The 13,668-nt window shown below is 43.8% G+C and overlaps 1 long non-coding RNA gene and 1 pseudogene across 1 annotated transcript; one reads left to right on the top strand and one right to left on the bottom strand.

Annotated features, from left to right (window-relative positions):
* Positions 1-2,960: 2,960 nt before the first annotated feature.
* Positions 2,961-5,218, bottom strand: LOC144369734 (uncharacterized; annotated as a pseudogene).
* A 4,946-nt stretch (positions 5,219-10,164) lies between these two features.
* LOC120885097 (uncharacterized) lies at positions 10,165-12,932 on the top strand. The gene is made up of 4 exons (XR_013430113.1): positions 10,165-10,791; positions 11,050-11,109; positions 11,222-11,309; positions 11,811-12,932. It is a non-coding gene; the product is annotated as an uncharacterized LOC120885097 (long non-coding RNA).
* Positions 12,933-13,668: the final 736 nt, after the last annotated feature.

Here is a 13,668-nt window from a genome sequence, read left to right as displayed (position 1 = left end):
CCAGCCCAATACCCCATTCTTCAGAGTGATGCTTTCCTTCCTGAAGTTAAATGCTTTCTCCAGGTTTACTGACATCTGACTGAGGTCAGAGATTGCATCTTACATTAATAAGCTGACTATCTGTTAACCAGCCAATCACTTGGGGATCACAATCCGTGCTGCCTTGCTCCAGGCCTGGGAGCAGCAGGGACCAGGTATGAAGGTCCCAGCCTTTGTCTCTGTACCCTCAGGGCGGGCTGGAACAGCCTAGGAAGGGCATGGGCGCTTACAGACATATTGGTTGTTGAGGTCTCTCAAGGGCGGACTCATTTAAACACAGCTAGTTCACCAACTAGACTGTCTTCTCATTCTTGAAAGAACTCACAGAAGTGTGCAGACACTGGTTCAACTTGCTTTCACTTGAAAGACCAACTACTTTGAGGTAAATTCACATACAACAAAATGCACCCATTGAGTAGTGATAAATACACACAGCCACGTAAACACCGCATGAATCAAGATGCAAAACTTTTCATCACCCCAAAAAGGTTCCCTTCTGCCTCATCTGCAGACAACCCCACCTTCCCCACAGTCCTTGGTAACCACTGATTTGCTTTCTGGTACCATGAGTCAGATTTGCCTTTTTCAGCAATCCACATATATTTTGTGATTGCATAAATGCAATCCCACAGCTTATCTTCTTCCGTGTGCTTCCTGCTTTTTGTGTTTGAGAAATATCCATTCTATTCCATCCATCAGTAGTTTGCTCCTTTTGGTTGCTGGATCTAATTTCATTGTTGTGAATCTGTCTTCTTTGATGGATATCTGCCTCATCTCCTGATTTTGACTCTTTATAAAGCTGCTAGGAATGTGTTACTGGGGTTTCTTGAAGACCCTAGCCCCAGGGTGACCCAACAGATCAGACTGGGCCACCAATATGCCAATCAAAGGCACAGGCAGTGGTGAAGGCAGGAAAGCAGTTTTAATCAGTGTGGCCACACCACGAAGAACAGGTGTAAGGATAAAGTCTTCTTCAAGGCATTGACAGAAACCTGGAGGTTTGATAAAAAAGGCAACAAAATCAAGTATTGGGGGTTTGAATGGGGGTTCTCAGAGATGGCAGAGTCGTAGTTCATCTTGCTCAGGTCATGTCCTGATTGGTCATTATCTCAGAACTGGTTCTATGAGGTGGTCCTTATCATTGAGGGGGGCAGTCAGTACACATGGGGTGATGGCTCCTGCTTCACAGGCAGCCTCAGTTCCCATGGGGGGGTAATTGCTCCATTTATTGGAATGATCTCATCACACATGGTCTGTCTGTGAGGCTCTGCTGTCCCTAGAACCCAAAGTGACTGCAGATTTAGGGAAGTGACAGAATACATATAGGAGCCACTCACGGCGTCTGGAACAGGAGTTGTAAAAGCTGTCAGTTGAACGTCCCTGAAAATCTTGGAAATGCCTTCCTCTTGTCTTGGTGTCCTCAGTCTTGAAGGGAGACAAGGTAGGTTAGACAAATGTAGGGCTTTTGGTTGCTGAATCTAACTCGTATTCTACTCCTGGAGTGATTAACTAGACTCTGTGCAGAACGGAATGGGGACCTGGTCCAAAGTTTAAGATAATAAATGCAAATTGAAAGCAGAGATGCTGGGGCTGGAGATGTGGCTCAAGTGGTAGCACACTCACCTGGCATGTGTGGGGCACTGGGTTCGATCCTCAGTACCACATAAAATAAAATAAAGATATTGTGTCTGCCTAAAACTAAAAAATAAATATTAAAAGAACGCAGAGATGCCAAGCTTTATCCTACTTGTAGTTACTCTTTGGACATTGAAAGTCCAAAGAGTGAAGAGTCAGTGCTTTTATCAAAAGTGGCTTCTAACTCTGTTACTCACACACATCTTTTTATGAATGCATGCTTTCATTTCTCCTGGGTAAATATCTAGGTGTAGGATAGTGAATAATATGGTAGTTCCATGCTTATGTTTTTGAGAGAAATCGCCAAACTGTTTTCCAAAGTAGTCATACCACTTTAATCTAATGTGAGAATTCTGGTCACTCTGTATTTTTACCATGAATTGGTATTGTCTTTTTAATTTGACCTATTTTAATAAGTACCATGTGGACGTATCTTACTGTAGCATTAATCTGCATTTGCTTATTGACTTAAGTGTGTTTTTATGTGCTTAATGACCACTCATATGTCATCTTTTAAAATTTATATGTCTATTTAGCTGGGCATAGTGGTGCTCGCCTATAATCCCAGTGGCTCGGGAGGCAGGGGAATTTTGAGTTCAAAGCTAGCCTCAGCAAAAGCAACTTAGTGAGACCCTGTTTCTAACTAAAACAGGAAATAGGGCTGAGGATATGGCTCAGAGGTCAAGTGCCCCTGAGTTCAAACCTGGTTTCACGTTCCCAAAATTTATTTATGTAAATAAATGTTTATTTAAATAATTTACCTAATTTTTAATTAGATTTGTTATTACAAAGGTAAGTTTGCTTTGTACATGTAGATATGAGCTCAGATATGTCAGATATCTGTATTGTGAAATGTTTCTCCCCATTATTGGCTTTCTTTTACTTTCCTAGGAGTATTTTTTATTTTTTTTCATTCTAATCCTAGGTTTATTCAATACATTTTTACCACTCTACACAACAAAGTATAAACCCAATCTTGTCTAAAATGCAACAAAGTTACAAAACTCAAAATAAATTTTATAGTACTGTCTACAATAAGAGAGAGAGAGAGAGAGAGAGAGAGAGAGAGAAGCAATGTGCATGTAGCCAAGGTATCCTGCAGGACCACCGTGAGTGGCAGCCAGAACTGTAATAACCTCACAGAGCTGGCTCTCAACTTGATCAGCAATTTCAGAGAGTAAAGGGCAGTGGGGTGTGGGAGGACATGGAAAGACAGAACCATTTATAGCAACTAACCCCCCTAGAGGCTGGAAGAGAGCTCAAGCGGGGGTGAAAAAGGCCAGGCCTCACAGGAGCAGCAGCTTGGTCCCCTTTCCTGAGGACCTAGCATAGCAACAGCAAGGGCACAGCAAGGGCACAACCGGGTTTGCAGACTGGCCCAGGTCTTCTGTAAAGAGACGGGGCCACACTGCCACCTGGAAGCCTGCTGGTCCCTGCAGGCTCTGCCACGGAACAGACTTTGGAACAGGCATGGGTGAGACTTTTAGCCAGAAAACTGCAGGCCCCTCGATGGGCCCCGCCCTGATCCATCAGCACTTCTGCAGCCAGAACCTGCCTGCAGAGGAAAGGCCTCACTGCTGCCTTTGACGCCTGCCCCAGTGCGGGGGGCGGGGGGGGGGTCAGCTTTCCTGCTGACCCTCCTGTGGCTAGAAAAGTGACACAACTGAGCTGGGTGGAACAGGTATAGATGAGCTCCCGAGGCTCTGTGTATGGGGAGGAGCTGGAACTGGAGCGGCTTCTTTGGGGGCGGCAGCGGGAGAGCTGGACCACCTGCGCATGGGTGACCCCCTCCTCATCCATGGGAGTGACCTAGGCCACTGGCGGTGGCTGCAGCATTTTCTGGGGAAGGCTGACTAGCCGGGGGAGGGGGAGGGTGTGGGGGTGGCCTCGGCCAGGGCCCAGCACCGGGTAGCAGTGATCTCCTGGTCGTTGATTTGTCCTCCATGCACGCGCTGCAGCGCCTTCTCAGCTCCCCTGGACTCTGCAGCTCCACCTAGGCGGGGCCTTTGAACAGGTAAGGACGCGACTTTTCTGCAGGCACGTTGACCATTTTAATTTTCCCTAAGTGGAGACTACCTCCACGACGCGATCCTTGGTCACGTTCCCGATGAGCCTTTCCGCATGCACTTTGGTGGGCTTAGGGGAAGGGCTCCGCTTTTGGTTTGGGTTTGGAGCCTGAGCGCCGCCTGCTGTCCCGTCTGCGCCTCGCAGGTCTGGGAGACCCGAGCTGCCGCGGGACCAGCAGCCCGACGTGCGGGAGCTCTGGAGCAGCCTGCTGCGGAGGAGGAGCTGGAGCCCCGCCTGAGCCTGTGCTGGCGCTGGATCCCGAGCTGAAGGTGGAGCTGGACCGAGACCTGGCGCTGCTGCTTCCATTGCAAGCCCCGCGTCTCTCCGAGCCTTACCCCTGCCCTGTCCTTCTTGCTTGACCCCTTAGTAGGTGGTCCCGTGGTCTTTCCAGTTATCCCTAGGAGAAGGGGCCCTAGCGCTGAGCTTTTTCTTATTTTCCCTGACTCTGGCAAGCTCTTCTTTTCACTCCTGATAAATGCATTCTCCCCTTGAGGTGCTCAAAGCGGCAATGGCGGCCTCACTTAACTGAATTCTCATTTCTAACGTGGGTCTGAGAAATGATCCCTAATGGATGGCAATTTAAGCCAAAGAGAAGCGTCTCCCCCAGCCGCCACCTCCTCCTGCTCTCCTCAGTAGCTCCCTAGTAGTGTCTTTTTAAAATGAAATCGTTTTAATTCATTTGGTTTTCTCTAATGGTTAACATTTTTTTCTGGTTCATTAAAAAAAAAAAAAGCCACTGCTCACCTCAACTAAGGTCCTGAGGACTTTTCCCTGTTTCATTCTGTGAGCTTCGTAGCTGTAGGTTAGATTATAGCCCTAGATTCAATTTAGGCCTGTCGAGCTTTCCAACTGATTTCTGTGTGTTTTGCAGGTTCCTGGGGAGGCTGTAACACATGGCCCCTAACAGCAGACACTTACTCCCTGCAGTCCCAGAGGCCCAAAGCCTGGATCAGGGTGTTGCCAGGGCCCTGCTCCCTCAGTCCTCCTGACCCCTCCCGCTCCTGGGCTGCAGGAGTTCTCCGACTTGTGGCAGCACAACTACAGGCTCCACTCTCTTCTTTCCAGGCTTCTCTGAGTCTCTCCTCTCTTGTCTGTGTCTCCTCCTCAGCTTGTAAAGACCCTTGTCATGGGATACACAGCCTCCCCTGACCATCTCATTTGAAAGTCCTGATTTTATTACCTCTGCAAAGACCCTTTATCCCAGCACCAGGTCTCTTTTGCTGGTACTGGAGCCCACGACTTAGATTAGCCTTGGGGGATCACAATCCAACCTCTTACACACGTGATGGGAGAGGAAGTTTGTAGGTCGTTATTTTTATATTTGGATAGTTAGTTATTCTATTGTTGTCTGTTCAAAAACCATTCATTCCCCATTAAATCATCTCAGAATCTTTTTGGAAAATCAGATGACCATTTGTCTGTGGATCTGTTTCTGAGTTCCCTCTTCAGTTCCACTGGTCTGTCTGCCAACCTCCATGCTGATACCCCACTACCCTGATTCCTGTAGCTTTAATTATCCTTTCACCCCTGAGATCAGGTAATATAGATCCTTAGTTCTCCTACAAAATCATTTTGACTATTCTAGGTCACTTGAATTCCCATATGCATTTTACAATCAGTTTGTTAATTTTTACCAAGAAAAAAAAAGCCTGCTGGGATTTTGATCAAGATTGTATTAGATTTATAAGCTAGTTTTGGTAAAAAAAAAAAAAAAGACAGAACATTGGGTATATATTTTGTCTCTAGTTAGTGAAATCCGCTTTCTGTTCATAATGTGAGCTGCTTCTGTCTGCTACACTCTTCCACCATGATGTTCTCCCTTAACTCAAGCCCCAAGGAATGGAGCCAGCTGTCTTTGGGTTGAGACATCTGAAATTGTGAGCCCTCAACTAAAGATTTTCCTCCTCTAAAGTGGCTCTTGTCCGGTCTTTCAGTCACCACAGTGAAAAAAGCTGACTAAAACAGGAAGTTAATCAGCACAGCTTTGGGTTTGCACATTCCTGCATGTATGTTGGAATCCTGACTTAAATCGCATGGCTGACCAGCAGGCATAGCATGCCCTGTTCATGTGAAAACTCTCTGGACATTAATTCCAACCAATCCAGAAGCAGTTAGCACTTCTCCTTCTGCTCTGACCTCTAATCCCAAAGCTTTCTGTGATTTGCATTATCCCACCTCCTAATCTACAGCCAATGGAGGTTCAAGGTGAACTATATGTTTTCCTTCCCAAAAGTTGCATAATAAACACACACTTGGCTCTTTGGTCCAGTGGACATTGTTGAAATTGCAATACGGCCTTGCTGATGTGGACCTTGTCCCAGGATCTGGTCCTTTTTCTTGATAGCCTCTGTAATGGCTCGCTAATGGCCCTTTTCCTTAATATATCCTTTATCTCAGGAATTTTAGTTTAACAGTAACTATTGACAAATCTTTTTTCCCCTGCATGTAAGAAATTAATGATATGAAGATTGATTAAAATTAACCAATAGGCTGTTGATGTAGGGCGAGGGCTCAGTTGTAGAATATTCTGGCTGCAGACAGGGCAGTGTAGTGTCCAAGTCTGTGTCCAGGGGAGGGCAAGGAAGGGCTGCATCCTGGCTGGTTGTGTAACCCCAGGTGGGTGCTTCTCGGAGAACAGGGTCTCCAGGCAGTAGAAAGGCTGCTAGAAGCTGAGAGGTGGGGAGAGTTTCCTCATGTCCACTGGTTAGCATGAGAAGGAGCTGGTCAGTGGGTTGATGGGACATGAGTCAAGTGAGTTTGAGAGGATGAGCGGACTTGGTTCTTCCCACAGAAGCTGGAAGACCAGGTCCCTGTGGATCCTGGGGGTCTCCAGAAAAGAGATGTCTCCCACGTAGAGGGGCTGTGGGTAGACTTTCTGTCAATCATCCCCTCTCAGCCTATGGCGATGAATCCTGGCTATGGATGCCCTCTATGGGGACTTGCCAATGACATTGCCTAATTAAAGCCAAGAAACTTTCACAGAGTTGGCATGTGGCTTCAGAAGGTACTTATCAAGGACCTGTAGACTTAAGGTGCTAGAATCACAAAGCAGGGCCAGGGAGTAAGGAGAACGTGGTGGTACCCACAGTCTTGATCCTTGCATAGCACTTCATCTGCCAGTTGGCTGGTAAAACTAATAGCAAACTAATCACACCCACAAGAAATCAGATATTGCTGACAAGACGTCTGAAATACAGATTTATAACCCACCAGGAACAATGCACCTTGCCCTAAGATGGAGATATCCCAAGACATATGACAATAGCCATAGGGACCAAGAGCATGGTATTGGCCTTAACACAGACACACAGACCCATGAGACGGAATAGAGAAACCAGAAATAAACCCACGTATTTATAGCCAACTGCTTCTCAACAAAGGTGCCAAACACATATCTTGGAGAAAGGACAGTCGCTTCGACATACAGTGCTAAAAAAACTGGATAATCACATGCAGAAGATTGAAGTTTGACCTCTGTTTCTTACCCTGTCCAAAAATAAATTCAAAATTCATCAAAGACTTTATGTAAGACCTAAAACTCTGAAACTGCTGGGGGAAAATGTTGCGGAAACTCTGAAATTTTGCCACAGTCAGCAATTTCCTGGTTAGGACCTCAAAAGCTACAACAACAACACAATAAAAAAGGCGAAAACAATGACAAATGGGAGTACTTTACACTGAGAAACTGCAAGCAAAGGAGGCAATCAACAGAGTGAAGACAACCATCAGAGAGGGAGAAAATCTTTGCCAGCAAATGACATTCAGAATATATAAAGAACTACAAATATATAAATATAAATATATAAAGAAATACAAATGGCCAATAAATATATGAGGAAATAAATGCTCAGTATCTTTCACCATCAGGAAAATGCAAATCAAAATTATGAGATTTCATTTTATCCAGGCTAGAATATTATAACAAAATTAACAAATACTGACTAAAATATGGAGAAAAAGTAACGCTTATATACCTTTTGTGGGAATGTAATTTATATACCCACTTTGGAAACAGCTTGGAGGCTTGCTAAAAACTTGAAAATAGAACTTTCATATGACTCAGCTATCCCCAAACTGAGTATTTATCTAAAGGAAATTAAGTCATTATATAGAGATATCTGGATATCTATGATTATTGTGGCACTGTTCAAAATAGCTTCGATAAAGAATCAACCTAGGTGTTCATCAGCAGGGGAATGGATAAAAAAATGACTACATATATGTGTGTGTATGTGTGCAGGTACGTATGTATACATGTACACATATATAGGTGTATGTGTATGTATAATTGTATATACATACATATTTTATATAGTGTATGTATGCATATAATATATACATATGACAGACTATTATTTAATCATAAAGAAGAATTAAATTCTGTCATTTGCAGCAAAATGGATGGAACTGGGGATACTGTGTTAAACAAAATGACACAGAAAGACAAAAAGACAAGTCTTGTATGTTTTTTCTCAAATGTGAAAATTAAAAAAAAGTATTGAAAGTAGAAAAGGGATTTCTAGGGGTTGGAAAAGATGCTGGGGGAGGTGGTTTGAGGGCAATGTACGCATGTGTGAAAATACCACAGTGATTCTATTTCTTTGTACAATTATTATGTGATAATAATTATAGTAAAAATAAATATTTAAAATCTGGCTCCTCCAAAAATAATAAAATAAAATCTCGGCTCAGGGAGGAGCTAAAGCATCATTTCTACAGTATGCATCCTTGTGAATTATATTAATGGACAAAGAGCTACAAACCACGTCTCTAGAGTCCAGATACCCAAGAGCACTCTCCTGAGCTTGTTGTTAACACCTTAGCACAAAAGTCCCTCAAGCCAATGAGAGCTGAGCAAGGACTCCCCCTGCCCTTTGGGAGATGTTGAGTGTCGCCCACACCCAGGGAGGGCCAGCACTGCACAGGTGCCCTTGATGTATTTGATGACAGACAGAGGGGACCCAAAAGAGAAGCTGCTGCTTCACAAAGGGGACAGGGGTGTGTGTGTGAAATGTCCCTCCCTGGAAAGAAAGGAAACACTTCAATAAGGGTGAAATCTCTGGCTCCATTCCAAAGTCCAGTACAGAGAAAATGTCCCTCAAATGGATTTTCTGTCAAGTGCCACCACTGAGCCTCACCTTCTGGGGGGCTACTGTTGCAGCATTGCTGACTGTACCAGGGGTTCGCCCCTCCTGTTTGCTCTTTCTGCCTTTTAAAACCACGGTGAGCAGATGACCCCAGGGGTTCGCTCAGCTGCCTCCCTTCTGCTCTTCATGAGGTTTCCACCTGCACATGTTCCTCTAGGGTCAAAGTCTGGGATTTGCTAACGATATTGTACATTGCATTCTGGTGGATCTTTCACATTCTATTTTATGAACAAACTAGAGAGACAGACAGAGCCAAGAGCTCTTTGGAGTTCAAATCCATAAAAATTAAGACAAAATTAATCAAGTGCTCATATGCCCTAATTTACATGCAGGTTAAGTGTTCCCAATCTGAAAACAAAAATAGAAAATGATCCGAAATGTGATATTTTGTGAACATTATAGTATCCTCAAAAAATTTTAGATTTTGGAACTTTGTAACTATCAGATTTTTGAATTAGGGATGTTCAACTGGTAAAATCTGTGGAAATATTCCACAATCTGAAAATTCTGAAATCTGAAACAATACTTATCCAGAGCATTTCTAATAACAGTTATTCCACTGTTTTTTGCCAAAACAATTATTTTCTCACATTAATGTCTGTGCCATTTATTACCTGTTCTTACTGAATTAAAAGCTAAAAGTCAATTTGTATCAAGCAGATTAATGAGATTTTTAAAATACAAATTTGATTTTATTTTACTAGTTTTATTCTTTTTTTTTTTTCATTTAAAATCATAGGCATACGACAGAGATTTAGAAAATAGTTCCTTGTTGTAAAAGGCTGGATTCTACATGATGATTATGGGATAGGAGGCCCGGGCCAAGTGTGAATGGGCTGTGTCCCATATTTTCTCCTAAGGGTGAGACTCAGGCAGGACAGTCCCCAGGCTGCGAGGACCTGTTGTGTGCTCAAGTTGAAGTGCTCACACACTGCTGTCCTGGGCCGGCAGGGGTCTTGTTGTATACAGTAGGCATCAAACCTACAAGCAAACTCACATTTTTGTGGGGGCTTGGGGTTCTGGAGATGGAACCCAGGGGGGTGCCACATCCCCAGTCTATTTATTTTTAATTTTTATTAGTGTCTCAGGAGGTTGCCTCCAGTCTCTAAGTTGCTGAGGCTGGCCTCGAACTTGCCATCCTCCTGCCTCAGATTCCTGACTGGCCAGGATTATAGGCCTGCACCACTATGCCCGGCTCATCTACCTAGCTAGACATTGTGAAATTGTGAAGTCTGTACGGAAATCAAGCAGATCCATTTTGAAGATTGTAGAAGATAGTGTCACCGTCCACATTCATGGTTTTGGTCTCTCAGGCGAGATCTGAAAATATGAACAAAATGGGACTAATTGTTAAACTAAAATAATTTTGTCCTAAACCTGTCTCCATACTTGCATGAAGGATGTCCCAAAGGGGCCTCCGTACCTAGTGCACTGTAACCTAGCTTGCTATGCAAATAAACTGAAACCCAATTAATTGATAGGCATTCGCTTGTCACCGAGCAACTGAGTCTCTGCCAATCACAGCAGCGCAGCTTGGTCAACCACGTGCTGTGGGCTGATCTGACCATGCGCACAGGGTCCGAAGCCGACAGCAGCCAACCAGGTGGCTTCAGCTTGGCGCTTCCTTTTCTCGGGCCATGAGGGCGCTCTGCGCAGGTGGCGGGGTTAACCGTCTGTGATGTCAAGTGCACCCTGGTGCTGGAACCTTTTTCTTTTCTTTCTTTAGGCAAGCTCTGCTGAATTAAGTTTTGTAATTTTTTTTTTTTTTTAAACAATTCCCATCTAGGAACCAGCTGTGCGAACCTGCCTGCGTTCCTTCTGGCATTTGGGGGAACTCAGACACTATTTTCTGATCATCTTTGCGCCATCCAGGTGTACCCAGAAACACAGATGAAGCTGCCTTGTGAGTGACTGCTTTCCCCCCACAGGGCAAAAGTTAGACCACAGCAGAGCCCTGGGTAGGTAGAGAGGGTGACAGCAAGGGTCCAGGGGAAAACGGTGAGGACCAGCCAGGGGAAGTACAGGAGCCAGGCCCAGGAAACCCCAGGGAATGCCCATGGAGGAGTCCCCTCTGAACTCATGTTTAATCCAGATAGAATCCTTGTGGGCACAGGGAAGAGCAGCACCCACCAAGTGATATTTTCTGGCTCTTTCACTCCAGGGTAGATGCTGGACTTGATGTGGTCAGAGACAAGATCACTAGGCCCATCTGGTGGAAGAGGTAAGTGTACCAAATGCAAAGGGAGAAGTCTACCTGCGGCTTCCTGGCCTGGCAATTCAGGATTCCAGCAAGCCTGGCTGTTTCTGAGAGAGAAATTTCGTGTTTCATGCAGTGTCCTGTTTTGACTATGAACCTGAGACTGACAGAGTAATTACTGCAACCAGACCTCATTCTGCCTCTGGAGAGAACCAGTGGAGCAGGTAAGCCTTGGGGTCCCTAGACTTCAACCAAGGGCTGAAGCAGGTGTGCCTACGCAGTGTGGGGACAACAAAGTCAGTTTTGTGAAGATGTCCATGAGTGCAGCTTGTTCACAGTCAAAGCAGCAGTAACTGGGATTAGAGAAAATAGTCCTTTAACGCCAAAGTGAATTAATAGAAACCCACAAAATACTATGTTCAAAAAAGAGATTTGAAAAATTACTTGAAAGAAGAATATTGCTTTTTTCCTCAGAACTGTAAATCTCTAGTGTGTATTAAATGTTAGCTTTTGTGCTAGAAAATGAATTGGTTAATTCTGGAAACACAATATACCACAATTGTGTGTACTTTATTCAACAAGTAAATGTCAAGTTGGCAATCATGCAGTAAAAATAAAAACAATGATGATATCAAAATCATCCAGTAAGAATTATGCAAAGTGTTTTAATATCATAACTCATTTCCTTTTCACTACAATATTATTAACTTTCATTCTCATTTTAGGAAGTGATATTTGGAGACACTGAGTGACTTGCCTAAGTGATAGACCTAGAATGTGGAAAGTTTCACTCCAGGGACCACAGCATACAAAAGAAATTTGTGCACCTTATGAAGTTTTTCTTGATGTTGGAGATAGGTATGTAAAGTGTTCTTAGCAACAGATTACGGCAGGAATATAGAAGGGTGGTTGGATAGTCTTTCTTGCAAAGTTTCAGTAGGATTCCTGAGCTGAGAGACATCTGTGTGGTCAAGTGGTTATTGGCATAAAATGGTAGAGATTGTGACAACATGAGGGAGCAGGTGGCAGCAGTTTCCAGTACTGGACAAAGAAGGGAAAGAAGAGCTGCAGATATAATGAGAGTGAATGAGGGTGAGAAAAGCTAATGCACAAAAATGAGCAGACTGCAGGGCTGTCAGCCAGCCATGTTCCCTAGAGAGAGCTTAGCATTTTCCAATCCCCATTCACTGGCTGGCACAGCATTATTTTATAGATTTCCGGACATTAGTTTCACCTGTGTGGTTTGCATAACTGTGATTCCATGGGAGTGAGAAGCATGGGCCACGTGTTTATGGGGAGAGGGGTGTTCTGATCAGGATACCCCAGCCCAGGGAGGGGCGCCCTAGCAGACCTCTGAGTAATCACAGAGGCCTGCATCTGTTTGGATAATGCAGCCATCCACATGGGCCCAGAAATAATTCTAGCAATTGATGGTGTTACAAGAATGGTTGTTAATATGACCAATTTTAGAGAACACAGGGGAAGCCAATGGGACTCTCTGGAGCTGGGTGTGTCGTACTGTGAAGGTGATGAGAAGGACAGAAAGCGTAGCTGTGTCTGGGAAAGCTTGGAGAAACTTCTTCCTGTGGGCGTTATATACAGTCAAAGTGCTTGACACTGTCAACAGCGTTGTAGTCTATGAAGGGGAATTGCTCCTAGAGATCACAATGTAGAATGCCTCCCTGTTTTTGTTTGGGTTTGGTTTTGCTTATTTGCAAAAGGGCTTTTTCTCTTGGAGCATGAAGAAGGCATCACATGTTTTACCACTCCACATTGTCTTCTGGAGTGCTGATTTGTTGAAGTCAGTGTGAACCCTGTGTTAAATAAACGTCTATTTCAAAACTGAATTTGCAGTAGATTCTGAATGTCATTTAGAGAGTCTTTCCTCTGTGGATTTAAGAAGTCACTTCAAGCTGGGCATGGTGGTACACCCCTGTAGTCCCAGCTACTCAGGAGTCTGAGCGAGAATGATTGCAAGTTGGAAGCAGCCTATGCAATTTAGCAAGATCCTGTCTCAAAATGGAATTAAAAAGGGGCTTGGGCTGTAACTCAGTGGTAGAGCACTTGCTTGTCCTAGTCCCTGGATTCATTCTCTAGTTACTGCAAAATAAAACAAATTATTTGCAGCAAAATGTTTTGATGTGAAAAAATTTGAAAACAAATGAGATATATTTTTGTTTTTTCTCCAAATCCTAACTTTTTGGTTATCTATTTCTTGGTATGTATAAAAATACTAAAATATTTATAAGGTTTACAGTAGGTAAATTTTATGAAAATAAAATACAGATGGCTATAAAGTCTGTACTGTAAATGTCTTTGTAATGGATTGAATCCCCTGGTTTACTTCTTCTGGATAAAGTTCTGGGTTTCTGCTGTGAAAACTGGACACAGATCATCGGTATGACTTGTGACAGATGCATATGCAGTGATGGATGAGAATATTGTTTTATTGCAAACTGTTCTCTGTTGTTTTGCACAACTAATTAAACTATGAGTTGCTACTGAGGGACAACACATTCAGAATGTCATAGTAATTAACTATTTATTATGAACGTTTGTCTGTGTTCAGGCTTTACAAGTGCC

The sequence above is a fragment of the Ictidomys tridecemlineatus genome, chromosome 13 (assembly GCF_052094955.1).
Source record: "Ictidomys tridecemlineatus isolate mIctTri1 chromosome 13, mIctTri1.hap1, whole genome shotgun sequence".
Classification (NCBI taxonomy): Eukaryota; Metazoa; Chordata; class Mammalia; order Rodentia; family Sciuridae; genus Ictidomys; species Ictidomys tridecemlineatus.
The sequence above is the reverse complement of the archived record's forward strand: the minus strand, read 5'-3'. Positions and strand labels throughout refer to the sequence as shown.